We start from the raw sequence: 14,414 nt of genomic DNA, 5'->3' as shown, positions 1-14,414 counted from the left end.
GGTGGGTCCGAGGCTACTGTCGAGAGAACTGGGGCTAAACTGCTTAGAAGAACAACTGAGGCCAAGGATTTGCTCCCCAGCCAGGAGGCACGTGAAGACTCCTGGGTCAAGTGGTCTTGGCCAGCAACCAGGGCCCCAAGGTGGGCTGGGGCAGTGAGGGGTTGGGGGGCATACATCCAGGAGGGGAGCCGTTCTGGAAGAGTCCTCCGCTGCTAGAAGGGCCTGGGAGTGGCAGTCTCGGAGGTCTCCCGTGCAGCCTGCCCCTGGAGAACGAGGGTTTGGGGGGGTCCAGGCCTCAAGTAGTAGGGCTTCTAGACCTCAGTGTGGGGGCGTTCACAGCTCAGTTGCGGGGGGGGGGGGGAGGCTTCTGCTCAAGGGTCCAGACCCCACCACTTGTGGACATCTGGGCTACAGATGTCACTTGCTTGTTCTGGTGTCCGGCAGGAGCCAGAAAATCTGCCCAGAGATGGGGGCTCCCAGGGCCTGGAGCCTGAGTCAGGACAGGCCCAGGTGGCTTTAGACCCCAGGCCTGCGCCTGCCTGGGCCCCTGCGGGAGCCAGGATGTGCGTGTGGGGGGGTGCTTCTGCACTCCGCTGCTTCAGGGGGACAGTGGGGGGACCGCCGATGTGCTCCAGGGCCCAGACGTGTGCGGACACGTGCTCACTCATGAGGCTGGTCCTTTGATGAAGCAGGGCTGTGTGTGTGCCTGGTCACGCCCACAGGCTCACCGGTAGAGGTGGCCCCAAGGGCTCGAGACGGAGATTGGAGCCGGGGGAGCGTGGCTGGAGGTGACGGTTTTGCCCTGACGGGAACCTGTCCCCCGCAGGGACCTGGGAGTGGGCTCTGAGCATCTGGTGCCTGGAGGTGGGGACCGCTTGCAGATGAGGACCCCAAACACAGGCCCAGCTTGCTGGCCTGCAGATGGGCTTGTGGGCTGGACCTCTGCTGCAGCCTCGAGAGGGTCAGCCCCACGGCTGAGGGGAGAGGCAGGGGGCTGACCAGGGGCCAGGGGGGCACAAGGCAGGGAGACCTCTGGGTGGGGGGGTGAGGGCCCCACCCTGGCTGAAGGAACAGCTCAGCCTTGTGCCACCAGCGCAGGCTGAACCACCTGAGGTGAGGGTCCGGGTTCCCAGGGGCACATCGGGCCAGATCTCTGGAGGGCCTGTGCAAGGCCCCAAGGCCACCCTCTGGCTTAGCCCAGCTCCTGGAGGGACACCCTTCCCCCACCACGTACACCCCGGACAGCAGGCCTAGTGGACAGGTTGACGGGTTCTGGCAGTAGGTTCTGAGTTCCTCGCTGTGGGTGGAGCTGACTCAGGCCTGGGCCTGACAGTGATGGGGGAAGCTGTGAAGCCAGGACCTCGGGTTCCCACTCGCCCCTCCAGCCTGTGTTGGATCCTGGGCTACCATGTATGGGAAGCCCTTCCCCAGCAAAGACCCCCAAACTGGAGCTCCAGTGAGGGCACCCTTGGGGGCTCCCTCTGGTTCGGCAGCACCCATGATCTTGGGTGGCTGTGATGTCCCAGGACTTCCTGTGACCAGCTTGCGTCTCTTCTGTCGTCCAAGGCACTCCACGTGGGCCCCCAGGTCTGGAGGTGGGGTGGGGGTGGAGCCCCTGCAGAGAGCAGACCACCTGTGCCCGCTCAGGCCCTCCCCGGTGAGCTTGTGGCTGGGGGAGCAGGTGCTGGAGGTGATGGGAGGTGCCATAGGCCGCAGAGCTGGGGGCTCCCTTAGGGCCTGCGCAAAGCTGATGACAAGTGAAGCATGAGGGTGCCGCTGTGGGTCCCCCCACCCCATTCTGTTTCCCCGGGCCCCTAGAGCGACCTCATGGTCAGGCCAGCACAACATAGCCCCAAGAGGCTTCTGGATCCTTCTGTGGGGAGGTAGGACCCTAGCACCGTGCCACAACTCCCTCTGAGGGTCCCCATCCCAGTTCTGGAGGCCCCCACCCAGGCCACAGGGTACTCCCCAGGGGACCACAGGGCTCTCAGGACCTGGGGTCTGAGCTGCCGGTCGGATACGGGCACACACACCTCGGGGGCTGCGGCAGAGGGCCAGCAAGATGGGACGCGGCTGTCGTGCATGGCTGTGCTGTGGGCTCCCGCCTGGGTCTGCAGCCCCGCCAGGAAGCAGAGGTGACCTGTGGCCTCACTGCCGGCTGCTCACCGTGGCTCAAGGCCACGGCCCGGATGAGCCGCAACTCCAAGGAGCCGTGTGGAAAGCCTGGCCGTGACGCCTTGATGACGAAACAGGCTGTGTGATAAACGTCGTGCGTGAGTGACACCAGCCAGGTGCCGTTTCCCATGTAGCCCTAGAAAGGACCGAGCCTGGGGTAAATTTAGGACAAAACTGGAAGCCGGGTCAGCCCCACCCTGCAGCCGCTCTGTGTCTAGTTCACGGTTTCACTGCTGAAGCAGAGAGCAGAGAACCGTCCACGCCCCCACGCGCGCAGGTGGCCTCCTCGAGGCCCAGACGCCATCGGATACCAATCCTTCCAGTTACTCCTGTGTCAGGTCAGATGCACCTGACACGGAAAGTGCTAGAACCAAGTGAGTGCCTTCGAGAAGGGATCCGAGGTAACAAACGCCTTCATCTCTGTGTCCAAAGATGATGCAGAGCAAGGGGGCTTCGATGGTCTGAGTGCAGAACCTCCGGCGCGTCCCCTCTCGGGTCAGGTCCCCTCCCACAGCACCTCATGGGGCAGCGGGTTCTGGGCCCAGAGGCGGTCCAGCTGAGCCGCTCCCCTCACCAGCCCTGGAGTCCCGCACACGCAGACCCAGGGTCTGGCCACGGGCTCCCAGCATTCCTAGTCGAGAGATTTAGGTCACTCCAGCTCTGTCCTGGACAAACCGTGCGCACCACAAACGGTCATCTGAGAACGAACAAGAAGTGTAAAAGGAGTGCCACTGGGCGCCCCCTGCCTGGACAGCAGGAGGTAGCCCGCGGGAGGGCGGAGATTCGTTTGGCGGGTCTTCCTGCGCGTGTGAAATATTTCGTAACTGTTAACACTCTTAAAGGGAAACGCCTAGGAGGCACAGAGGTGTACGTGCGAACTGGAGGTCAGAAACCCACCGCACGGACAGCTGAGTGTGCAGCCGGGCGTCGCTGCGTGGCACTGACCCGCCCCTGCCTGGCGTCAGCCAAGATCGGGGGTGGCTTGAGTTTCCCCAGCCCACTTCCTCATTCGTAAAATGGGGAAGTGCAGGTTCCACTGGGCGGGGTGCCCCGCCACCGGCACTGCCCCACTCCCAGCCCCCATGGGCCGGCCCAGGGGTGCCCCCATGTGGTCAGTGTGGAGATCATGCCTTGTTGACGCTTAAAAGTGGGCCATAGGCTGGTAGGGTTTGTAAACGCCTGCAGCTCTGGGCTCTGTTGGCCTGCACGCCTGGCCTTCCCATCGCCTTCCCACGTCAGCCAGAGAACGGAGAGGAGAGGTCGCCGATGCCTGAAGGAGGTCGGTGGAGCGGGTGGTGGGAGCCCCCGTGTGGACAGATACCCCCACAGACTGCATGGCCTGCACTCCAGGGGAGCCCCCTGCCCGCCCGCTGCCTTCTGCCTGCTCATGAGTGTATATTTTCATACATTTTGAAACAATGAATCCAACTTTCTCATCCTCTTGAACACAGGGTTGTTCCCAGATGTGTTTTTTGAGTGAGTGCCAGAGGCTGGGGAGGCACTGGACAGGGTGCTGTGGGAGACACGCCTGGACGGGGCGGGGTGGGGGGGGGGGAGCACGGGGCTGCACAAGCTCCTTTTTCCTGCAAAAACCCTCTCCCTGCTGGCTCTGTTCCAGTCCAAGCCCTCCACCTGCCCCCTTGTGGCTCTGGTCCTCCAGCGGCAGAGGGGGCTGCAGGCAGGAAGGCGGGGGTACCAAGCAGAAACAGAGCAGGGACCAGGAAATAATCAAAACAGGGGCATTGCAGAGGGGGTGGCCAGGGAAGCCCACTAAGACTATGAGGAAAATGTGGGCGTTGGTGGTTCACACAGGGGAGCAGAGGGACGGAGGCCCCGGAGAACCGGGGTCAGGGGGCTCATGACCTATAGCCTGCGGGCGAGTGGGTCACAGCTGGGCAGCCAAGAGGCTCAGCCTTCTGTCAGCGTCCTTGTGACCACAGTGTGTTAGGGCCTGGGGGCTGAGACACACCTGGATGCCCCTGGTTGGACAAGGCCTGGGAAGCAGCAGCAAAGGTCTGGGCTGTCTTCAGGGAGCCAGCAGGCCCGGCTCCGAAGGAAACGTTAGCACAAGTGTCCTCAGCATCACTGGTGAAGCACATTCAGAATTCCAGAAAACAGGGAGAGTGAGTGGGTGCTTTTACTAAAAGGTCGTAAAGCTGTTCTCAGGCTGAATGAGAACCCCAAAGGGCAGGGCTCGCGTGGGAGGTTCAGACGTTGCACGAGCTCCTCAGGTTGTGTTTCTAAGCTGGAAAGTGGTTGCATGTGTGCCCTTCATAGCATTTAAGCACAGCTTTTTGCAGTGTTAAGTATTTTGTAACACTTAAGAAAGGCTTTTAAGTTTATTTGTTTTGAGAAGGAGCGCACAGGTGCACTTGCTTGAGAGGGGGAGGGGCAGAGAGAGAGAGAGAGAGAGAGAGAGAGAGAGAGAGGGAGACAGAGAATCCCAAGCAGGCTCCCCGCTGTCAGTGCAGAGCTCCACGCAGGGCTCGAACTCACAACCCTGAGATCACGACCTGAGCCGAAACTGAGAATCGGACGCTCAACCGACTGAGCCACCCAGATACCCCCTAAAAAACATTTTCAGGGAAAAAAGCACCCAGGGATGCCCAAAAGGTGTGGAAATGTGAACTGACGATCAGAACACATTGGTGAACAATCTGCTTTCGTGAAACTACCTGGTAAAGTTAAACCATGAAATTTAGACCAAAGCTTTGGATAACCGCAAGCAGCCAGTTAGACCAGTTGTGATGGGCTAGAGTTGCCTAGAAATGAAGCACAAATGAACATTTAGGAAGAGAACTTGCCGGACAGCGAGCGTCCCTGTGTGAGGCCCGAGGCTGCCCGCAGACCGCCCGAGTCTCGGGGACCCCCTCCCCCACCGTGGGCACCCAGGAAAGCACTGGTGCTGAGCACGGGGGCCGAGTGATGCCTGGACCCAACATGGTGACCGGGGACCGCCTCGGGGCGGCACACGGCGGTTTCTTCTCTGTGCTGCCCTCGGTTTCCGTAATAGCCACGTCTTGTTCAATAACTGGGGAAAAATGAAAGCGATGGTTCTGTTAAGCTCGCCTTGGGGATGCAGAAACCTGCCGCTGCCGCCGCCTCCGGTCTTCTCAGAGACTCTGCATTTTTTTCTAGAAAAGAGAAAAATGCTCAAAGACCCATTAAACAGAGTGCCCCAAACGGTCGGGTGTGGACCTACCGCCCCGGGGCCCCACCCCACCAGGAAACACGGGGCCTTGGGGCCGGGACGTGTCTGGTGGGGTGTCCCGGAGGGTGGTCCTGCCCCAGGGGAGAGTGGGGACCCCGGGTCCAGAGCCCGGCTTGTTCTCGGAGGGCCTTCGCCTCCTCCCCTCCTCCCGCGCAGTACCCACCGTCTGTGCCCCTGACTTCAGCCTCCAGGCCAGCCTGGTGGCCAAGAGGGCGTGTGGGGCCCTCCCTGGACACCCTCATGGTGACAGCTGCCTGGGTGTGCCGGACCCACGCCCGGAGTGCTGGGTGGACCTGGTGGGCACTGTGCCACGCAGCCCACCCTGCCCCCTGCAGGCGGCCCATGCCAGGTGGCTGGCTGATGGGTGCGGAGCCCTCCCTGGGCTCCCGGAGGAGAGCCCACCCTTCTAGGCCGGGCCCCTCCCGGGAGGGAGAGACCGAGCAGGAGTGAGCGTCCCTCCAAAAGACCACCACAACACCTGCTTCCTGCTCCTGGGGCCCCCACCCCACTCAGGAAGGGCTCACCCCCCCACAGTCTGCCTCAAACTTGCCGATGGTCCCTTACCCCTCTACCCAACGTCCTGGTGGTCCTAGCCCTGGGCAGCTGCCCCGATCGCTCCGTCTTCACGGCGTCCTCACGCCCCTGTTTCACCCTTCCCCCCACCCCTCCACTGTGGGGAAGAAGGCAGGGGCTCTGTTCACTTGCAATTTCAGGCCCAGAGGCCTCCGAGCCCTAGTCCTTGCTTGCCCCCACACGCCCTTCACCGCCCCTCCCCCCGCAGGGCCCCCAGACCCATAGGTGCTCACATGTACCCACATGCACACCCCAAGTGTACACACGTGTGCCTGCACGTGTGTCAGTGCACACTCATCCCCCCAGGCCTCTGTCCTTTCCTCCCACGGCCCGTGGTCTCCTGCCCAGACTGTCTGGACCGGTCCCCTCCCCGTGACCCAGAGCCACATGGAGGAAGGCACAGGACTCCCCCCCGCGTGGTCCTTACCCTGCAGCCAGGACCGACAGCCCCAGCCCCTTCCCCAGATCCAGGGGCCACTCAGCCTTTCCAGCTCCCACCCGGGGCAGGGGTCCCCGGGGAGATGGTGCCCCACAGCCCCCACCGGCCCAGCCAGGCAGTTTCTCCGTTTACAAGGAGAGCAGGAAGGGGTCTTGTGTCTGACCCTGGCTGGCCCTTGTTCCTGAACGCTAAGCTCCCCCTACTCTTCTGGGCCTCGGTTTCCCCTCAGCAAAGTGGGGCCTAGGACCAAGGCCCCGTAGGCCCAGCCGGAGCTAATGGAAGCAGCGAGTGGGTGGTCTGGGGCTGGGTTCCCCAGCATTTCCAGTTCCTAGCCGACCTCCCAGACTTCCGCCGAGGGGCCTTGGGTAGAGATCCTGAGCCAGAGCCTGAGGGAGGGCATTCCCCTGTGGGTCAGCTGGCCTAGGACCCGAGGAGACAATGAGAGAAGGGCAGTGGCCATTATAGGGGCAGGCTGGAAGGTGGCAGCCCCCTCTTCGAGCCCGGGGGGAGAGACCCCTTCTCAGTGGGAAAGAGGCCCCCAGCTCCCAGGTCAAGGAAATCAGTAACCGAGCTGGAGTCAAGGTGAGGAGCTGGACCTGGGCTGAGTGAGCCTGGTGTCTAGACCCAGGGGGAGGAGGTGGGAGGGGGGGGGCGGGCCAGGTGTGTGCATGCACGTGTGCGTGTGCACATCTGTAGGACGGGCTCTGGGCTGTGTGCTCAGAGGTGGGGCTGCCTGGCCAGCAGTCCCAACAAACTGGGCCTCAGTTTCTCCACGGGTGGGGGGTCCCGGAAAGGCCAAGCGCGCCTTGGGAGGGGCTGTGTGCGCAGTGGCCTTGGAGGGCAGAGGAACGTTCCCATGGCTGGGCCAGTGTTCCGATACGGCATGGGAGAGAAGAAAGAAAATATCAAGAAGCCACGATTATCTCCCCCGGGGAGGGAGTCACAGGAGCAGCCTTGAGCCCTGACGCAGGCAGGCAGGGGCCTCCCGAGCCCGGCTTAACCCTTTGCTCCCCCTCCCACCGCCTCCCGCGGGCCCGTCTGTCCTCCTGGGAACCTCCGGGCATGGCCCCCACCCGGCTGGCACCCTGCACGGCCTGGCCCGGAGCACAGGTTCTGGGGACCCAACACGCACGGGTGGCTTCCTAGGGGGTGCCCAGGGTCACGGGAGCCCCCAGCAGAGATCACACTCAGGAGACCCCGAGCCCGGGCGGCCCCAGGAGCGCAGGAGTCTCTGCCCTGGTGCCTCTCCCAGCCCGGGGCTGAGGGTGGAGACCCACACTGGCTTCCTGTGTCGCCCACCATTCGAGCCCTCATCCCGGCCGTAAACGGGTTTAGGACACCCAGCTCAACGCCAAGCCAGATGAACGAAAACGACCCACGGTGACGATGTCCTCTGCCCTGCGGAGCTGCACCGCGTGTATCTTTCCCCACACCTCTGTGGAAGGACATTCTGGTTCTAGGGGCATTGGCCCCCTTCCTCCTGGCACACACCTGGGGTAGAGTTGCCACTTGGCAGGCACGTAACATTTAACCTCCAGAGGGGTTGGCCATTTTCAGCACCTCCACTGACAGGTGGGGAAACCGAGGCCAGGGGAGGCAGCCGGCCCAGCTCACTATGAGGCCACAGTCCAGGCCTCAGCTGTTCCTCTGTGGAGGGGCTGTGAACGCTGCCTGGCACCGGCTGGAGCTGTCCAGTGGATAATAACCCAGGAACTGCAGTGAATCCAAACAAGCACAGGGCAGGCTGGGGTGGGGGCAGGCTGGGGGTGTGGGCAGGCTGGGGGTGAGGGCAGTCTGGGGTGAGGGCAGGCCCAGGTGCAGGACAGGCCAGGGTGCAGAACAGAACAGGGGTGCGGGCAGGCTGGGGTGGGGCAGGCCAGGGTGCAGGGCAGGCTGGGGGTGAGGGCAGGCAGGGGATGCGGGCAGGCTGGGGGTGCGGGTAGGCTGGAGGTGAGGGCAGGCTGGGGTGGGGCAGGTCAGGGTTCAGGGCAGGCTGGAGGGCAGGGCAGAACAGGGGTGCAGGAAGGCTGAGGGTGAGGGCAGGCCGGGGTGCAGGCCTGGCCTGGGTGCAGAGCAGAACAGGGGTGTGGGCAGGCTGAGGTGGGTGCAGGCTGAGGGTGAAAGCTGGCTGTGGTGGGCAGGCCAGGGTGCAGGGTAGGCTTGGGTGCTGGGCAGAACAGATGTGCAGGCAGGTGGGGGTTGATGGTAGGCCGGGGTGCAGGGCAGCTGAGGCTGAGGTCTGTGTCCTATAGACCAGCAGGCTACCCTCTCTGGGAATAGACTGGGAGAATCCAGCAAGGGTTAACACCAGGCTGACTTCTGGGGGCTGGAAGCGTGGTCTGAGCTGAGCAGACAGCAGCGGGAGCGCTCCCCCCCTCCCCCCCCAGAATACAGCACAGGGAGGGAGCACGAAGTCTTGAAGGCCAACCCTTATCGCCCCTCAGCTCAGTGCCAAGCACGTCCTCCAGGGACAACAGGGATGTTTTCTGTCTTAATGGCAAAGGGAGGCCCGGGCCCAGCGTGTCTGGTGTCACAGGGGACTCTTGGGGTCTACAGTGCCCAGGGTTTGACTGGACCTGGCAGAGGGCACTGCCCCAGGTCCTCGGGACCACGACACTGTGCCCAGGACGGCATGGACTCCAAGGAGCTGGCAAAGGGAAGGCTTCCTGGTGGTGGCGGCTGCCTAAAGGACCCAGGAGGGTTGTGAAGAACACACATGACTTGCAGCCCTGTCCCTTACCTGGTGTCTGCCCATCGGGTACTGTCCTCACCACTTGAGGAGCGGACTGTGCCTGGCGTGCAGAAAAGCCTGACCTGGGGTCCCCTGGCCAGGCAGGAGCCAGGCTGGGCAGCCCAGGGTGCAGGGAGGGGCCGGCTGGGCGGCCCAGGACAGGGCGGGCAGGTGGGGTACGCTTGTCGGGCAGTGCACGGCCCCAGCATTCGCCTGCAGGGACCCTCCTGACAGCTCCCACCAGGCTGTCTCTCCATCCATTCCTTCACCTCCTGGAGCCCCCAGACACACGTGTGAGGGATGCTGAGACCCAAGTGTCGGGCTGTCCAGGGGCCACGGCCAGCTGGGCTGGCTGGAATTGGAGCCCCCACAGAGCATCCGGCTCCGCACAGCGGGCGGCGGTGGGGGGGCTCCTGGGCACAGCATCTGCCCCGTCACCGAGTCCCCGCCAGCTCCCTGTGGCTTTCCGGAGACACAGACAGTGGACCTGGCCCCTCCCCCCAGCTAGTGAGAGATCAGACACCCCACCATCAGGACAAACCCTTTGGCTCCTTGGAACCCCACTTGGAGGGAAGGTGGCTTGGGGGGTCATGAGGTGACTGGAGGGGGCCGTGGACACCCAGCTGTAGGCAGGTTAAGGCGTCCTTGCCTGACATTGTCTCTTTATACCTTTCTGGACCTTTATAGGGCTTTATAATTAGCAGGCATTGATTTATAACCAAGAAAACAAGTCTGAGAAACAAAGTGGCAAAGTCCCGATGTTTTGGACCTGGGCAGGGCCTGTCCCCACCCCTGCCGCCCTCTGTCTCCCTGTCTGTCTCTGTCCCTTGCTTCTTGCCTCCTCCTCTCTTGAAGACCCACTTCCAGGAGTCCAAGGTCAAGGGTGACAGTGGTTTCTCCGAAGCCCTGGGGCAGGTCTGAAGGGGGAATTTGACCCCGGGTCACAGAGCAGGACCCTGGAAAGTTTCACAGAGAACAGTGGCTGGGAGAGATGGCCCCTGAGTCACCACTGGGCTGGGGGGCCAGGGGCGAGGAGGGGCTTCACCCATCAGCCCCAGACGCAACAGGCGCTCCTGCTCCAGCCGGCGTGAGCAGCTGTGGGGGGATTCCTCCCTAAGGTTCCCCCACCCCGGCCTCCTCCCAGCAGAGGATGGGGGCCGACACCTGCTTTGCCTCCTCATCGCGGGCTCATCATGGGCTCATCACGGGCTCATCACGGGCTCACGGAGCATCCGTCCCCCACCACCCACTGCTGGCCTCTGCGCCTCTGTGCCCATCAGCCCGCGGCCGAGGCCCGAGGCCCGCCAGCACGGGGGGAACCATACCCTCCAGAGGCCAGGGGTCTGCAGCTGTTCAGGCCCACCCCTCGGTCCAGGCCACCGTGGGGTGAGTCGGCAGGGCCCAGACATGTCCACGGGACGCTGATGACTGTGCCCACCGCGGGGTCCTGCCTCTGCCCACCCAGCGGCCAGTCCAGCTAGAGGTTCATGGGAGTCAGCCTCCACCCCCACCCTACAGTCGGGGAGAGCCCGGGGGCTGCTGTGCGCGCACAGACACCCGCCTGGACACGTGCACACACACAGACACGCACATCACCCCTCTCCTAGGCAGGTGCCCCCGGGCCAAGGATCTGAGAGCAGGGCAGTTCAGCTCCTGCCACGTGGGAGTATGTCCCCAGTCAGCGCCTGCCCAAGTTGGGGGACAGCTGCATCCACATGGGCGAGTGTCCCCACTCTGTGCACAGAGCTTGCTGACTGTGGGGAGGGACAGATGTGGCAGCCTGGGTCTGAAACGGACACTCTTCTGGTCCCCACCTGTTCCCCAGGGGAACCTATGGTCCCCTGCCCTCCCCTCGGGCCCTGCGGTGTCAACAAGTGCACGTGTCTCTGTCCTTGGTCAGCGGTCCCCTGGGCCATGTCCCTCGCCTGTGTCTGCATTCTCGCCCCCCCCACCCAACCCCACCACTGCAGAGCTCTGCCTTCTCCAGTCACCCCCCGGGGGCTCAGGAGCAGAGCGGAGCACACATCAGGTGTGTGGGGCCCTGGGAGAGCTGGCCCACCTGACCCTCTGGAACTTGGTGCCCAGGGCCCGGGGAGGCGGGGGGAGGGGGTGTGCACAGTGAGGCCCTGGGCAGGGAGGGAGGGAGAGGGGAGAGCCGTGCGTTTTCCGGGCCCTGACGCAAGCAGTAGCTCTTTGGCAGATAAGTACTGGCCAGGGCTGGCCCGGCCCCAGGTCCCGAGCCAGCAGCCCCTGGGCCCCGTGGGCCTCGCCGCCCTCCCGCCCGCCCGCCTGCCCGGCTCAGCAATGCACTCAGAGAAGGTCTTTGTGCCCCAATCTCGCAGGTGCGGGGGTGGGAACGGGGTCCTTGGCTCAGCTCGGCCGGTGACTACATGTGACAGCGGCTGCTGTGTGCCCTGCCCCAAGGTCTCTGCCTCACATAAAAGGGGCAGGCCGGCTGGCCGGGGCAGAGTCAGCAGAGGGGCTTTCCTCCTGCTCCATGCCTCTGCTGCCCACTCCGGCCACCCAGGACTGGCTAGCTCCCCGACCCTCGTCCAGGACCCTCGCCCACGACCGTCGCCAGGACTCTCACCCAAGACCTTCGCCAGGACCCTCGCCCGGGACCCTCGCCCAGCATCCTCGTCAGGACCCTCGCCCAGGACCCTCTCCAGGACCCTCGCGAGCTGCTCGCTGTTCCTTTTTCCTATGCATATACTTCTTTGAGGGTCAGGCCTAAAGAGGTGTAAGGCATGGGAAAATGGGGCAGCGAGGTCCTCCCCCACCGTGGAGCTGCCGCCCTCCTTCTTCCCTGGGGGACAAGAAGGCTGGGTAACGTTGGCTTTCATGTGCGCCCTCGAGGTGTCCGGACTATGTGGTCAGGTCCTGCCCCTGGCTGACATCTGCCCCCAGGGCTCAGGACGCCTTCTGCAGAGGATGCCATGGTGATGTCTGCTTCCTACCCCTTCGTTATAGTTTTGTAATCATGGGTGTGCGTTGATTTTCTGGCCAGAAATGTCAATAAAACTAATTTCGCGTGAACTTGAGTGTGACGTGGTTCTGACAATCAGAGTTTAAATCAAAGCTGCCGCGGCCACACAGCAAGTGGGGTGGGGGCACGAAGAAGCTGCCGCGGCCTTGAAGGAACTGAGTGAGAAATCGTGGATGCGAAGGGAGTGAAATGGCTCCCAGGCTGGGAGGGTGCAGCCGCCTTTCTGAAAACCGGGGCCAGCCGGGGCAGGCGTCCCCAGGGTGCCTGGGAACAGATGGCGGGGTGGGTGGGCCAGACCTCGCCCGCCACTGGCCCCGCGGGTCAGGGTGGGGGCCCTCGTCCCAGGAGCCTGCGGTCTCAACTTCCTGGTGTAGCAAAATGGACAGAAGCCCTGCTGAGCGGAGAGCTTAAACAGTGATTGTTGGCCTTTGTCAGCTAATCGGCCCAGCAATTACAGGCGCCCCTTTATCAGCCGTGGACTGGGCTGGCCTGTCCCTAATCTCATTTGGTTGTCCTTCCCTCCAGGACCACGGCCTCCTGGGAAAGGATGGGCTGGGTGGGTGGCAAGGCAGGGCAGCCTCCAGGAGACCCTCCCAGTGCCCGCTGCCCCTCCCCCCCCAACGGTGCTTGTCCCTGTAGGTGGGGGTGGGGCACTGGGGGCTGGCTCCTGGTTCCACTCTGTGTGGAAGCAGCAGACAAGGCTCAGCTTCTGGGCACAGGGAAGGGGGTCCTTCAGCATCGTCGCAGCTAGAGGTGGGGTCTTTGGCTGACTGGGGCTCACACGCTTCACCCCAGCCCTGGGGTGGGGGCCCCTGTCGACAGCATGGAACGGAGTGGGTTGCTCCTTGCGCAGGGAGGACGGTCCACTGGGAGGTGGGGCAGAGCCCTCCAGGTCCAGCCGGCTGAGGAGCCCCCTGAGGCAGTCCTGGGGCCAGGACTGAGGCTGGAGAGGCTCTCAGAAGTGCCCACCAACAGGTCCTCAGTCCTGGGGACCTTTTCCCCCCGGCAGCGGGGCGGGGTTCCGGGGACCCCTCCCAGTGCCTTCCTCGGGGAAGGGGTTTCTGTTCACCTGTTCCCTTGCCGCTTGCAGATTTCTGCAGAGCTGGACCTGAGGGCACTGCTGGGCGATGAGGGACTCCTGGGGACAGCCCCTCCTCTTGCCCCGGGCGCCGTGAGATGGGATGTGCTGGACAGAGAGCTGCATGTTTTCACCCCTGTGGGAGTGTACAGCGAGCCCATGACTTCCGCTCTGCCTTCAGGGTTGTGGGGGTGGCCCGACTGAGAGCCCCCACCCCTGGAGCCCACCGCCTCTGGTCTGGGCGTGCCCCCAATCCAGCCACTTGCTGTGGTTTTAGACGGAGAAGTTCTCAGGGACAGAAGCCCCATGTCCACAGACCCACCACCCGGCTCCACAGCCAAGACGTTGTGTCTGTGCTCTGTTGTGTTGCCCTTGAACCCCGCGAGTGAGAGTTGCAGACATGGGACCCACAGATCATCACTGTCCCTCACCTGGTCATGTAAGCAGAGACGGGTGGGCCACCCCAGCCAGTCCTGGCAGACCGGAGGCCTCCCTGCCTCACAGCCGTGTTCATGCGGCTCTAACCAGGGTTCACCCGGACGGCCGGGTCTCCCTGCCCCTCTGACAAGGGACTTCGGAGAAGCCCCGGCTGATGTCCGTTTTCTATCAACAGGAATTTAGGTTTTTGGCAAGACTATTTCATAGGTGCTAGAATGTCTGAGCCACAGGGGGTGGAGCCCCTGCCCTTCTGAGAGGCCACGCCTCTGTGGGGGAGGGCTTAGGAAGCATGTGTCCTTCTGTCCACATCCCCGAGCCCATGGGGACTACTAGTCACAAAAGCCATTCGGGTTACAGGCAAGACCAGGCAAAGGCGTGCCCACTGCTCAGAAGTGAGCCGATGTTTCAAACATGTGATGCCCCAAGCCGGGCGAGTGGATCCTGGACACAGAGGAGACAGCAGACCCACCTGGTCACACAGAACACAGAGCACACAGGACACCGAACATGGGACAGAGGACACAGAGCACACAGGATACAGGATACACAGGTCACAGGACACACAAGTCACACAGGACACAGAACACACAGGACACAGGATACACAGGTCACAGGACACACAAGTCACACAGGACACAGAACACACAGGTCACAGGACACAGAGCACAGGGGTCACAGGATATAGGACACACAGGACACAGAACACAAAGGACACAAACCATAGAAAACACACTGCAACTCAGTTTCCCCTGGAACAGCGGGCAATTTGGAAGTAACAAGGTA

The sequence above is a fragment of the Leopardus geoffroyi genome, chromosome D2 (assembly GCF_018350155.1).
Source record: "Leopardus geoffroyi isolate Oge1 chromosome D2, O.geoffroyi_Oge1_pat1.0, whole genome shotgun sequence".
Taxonomy (NCBI): Eukaryota; Metazoa; Chordata; class Mammalia; order Carnivora; family Felidae; genus Leopardus; species Leopardus geoffroyi.
This window is presented reverse-complemented; position numbering follows the sequence as displayed.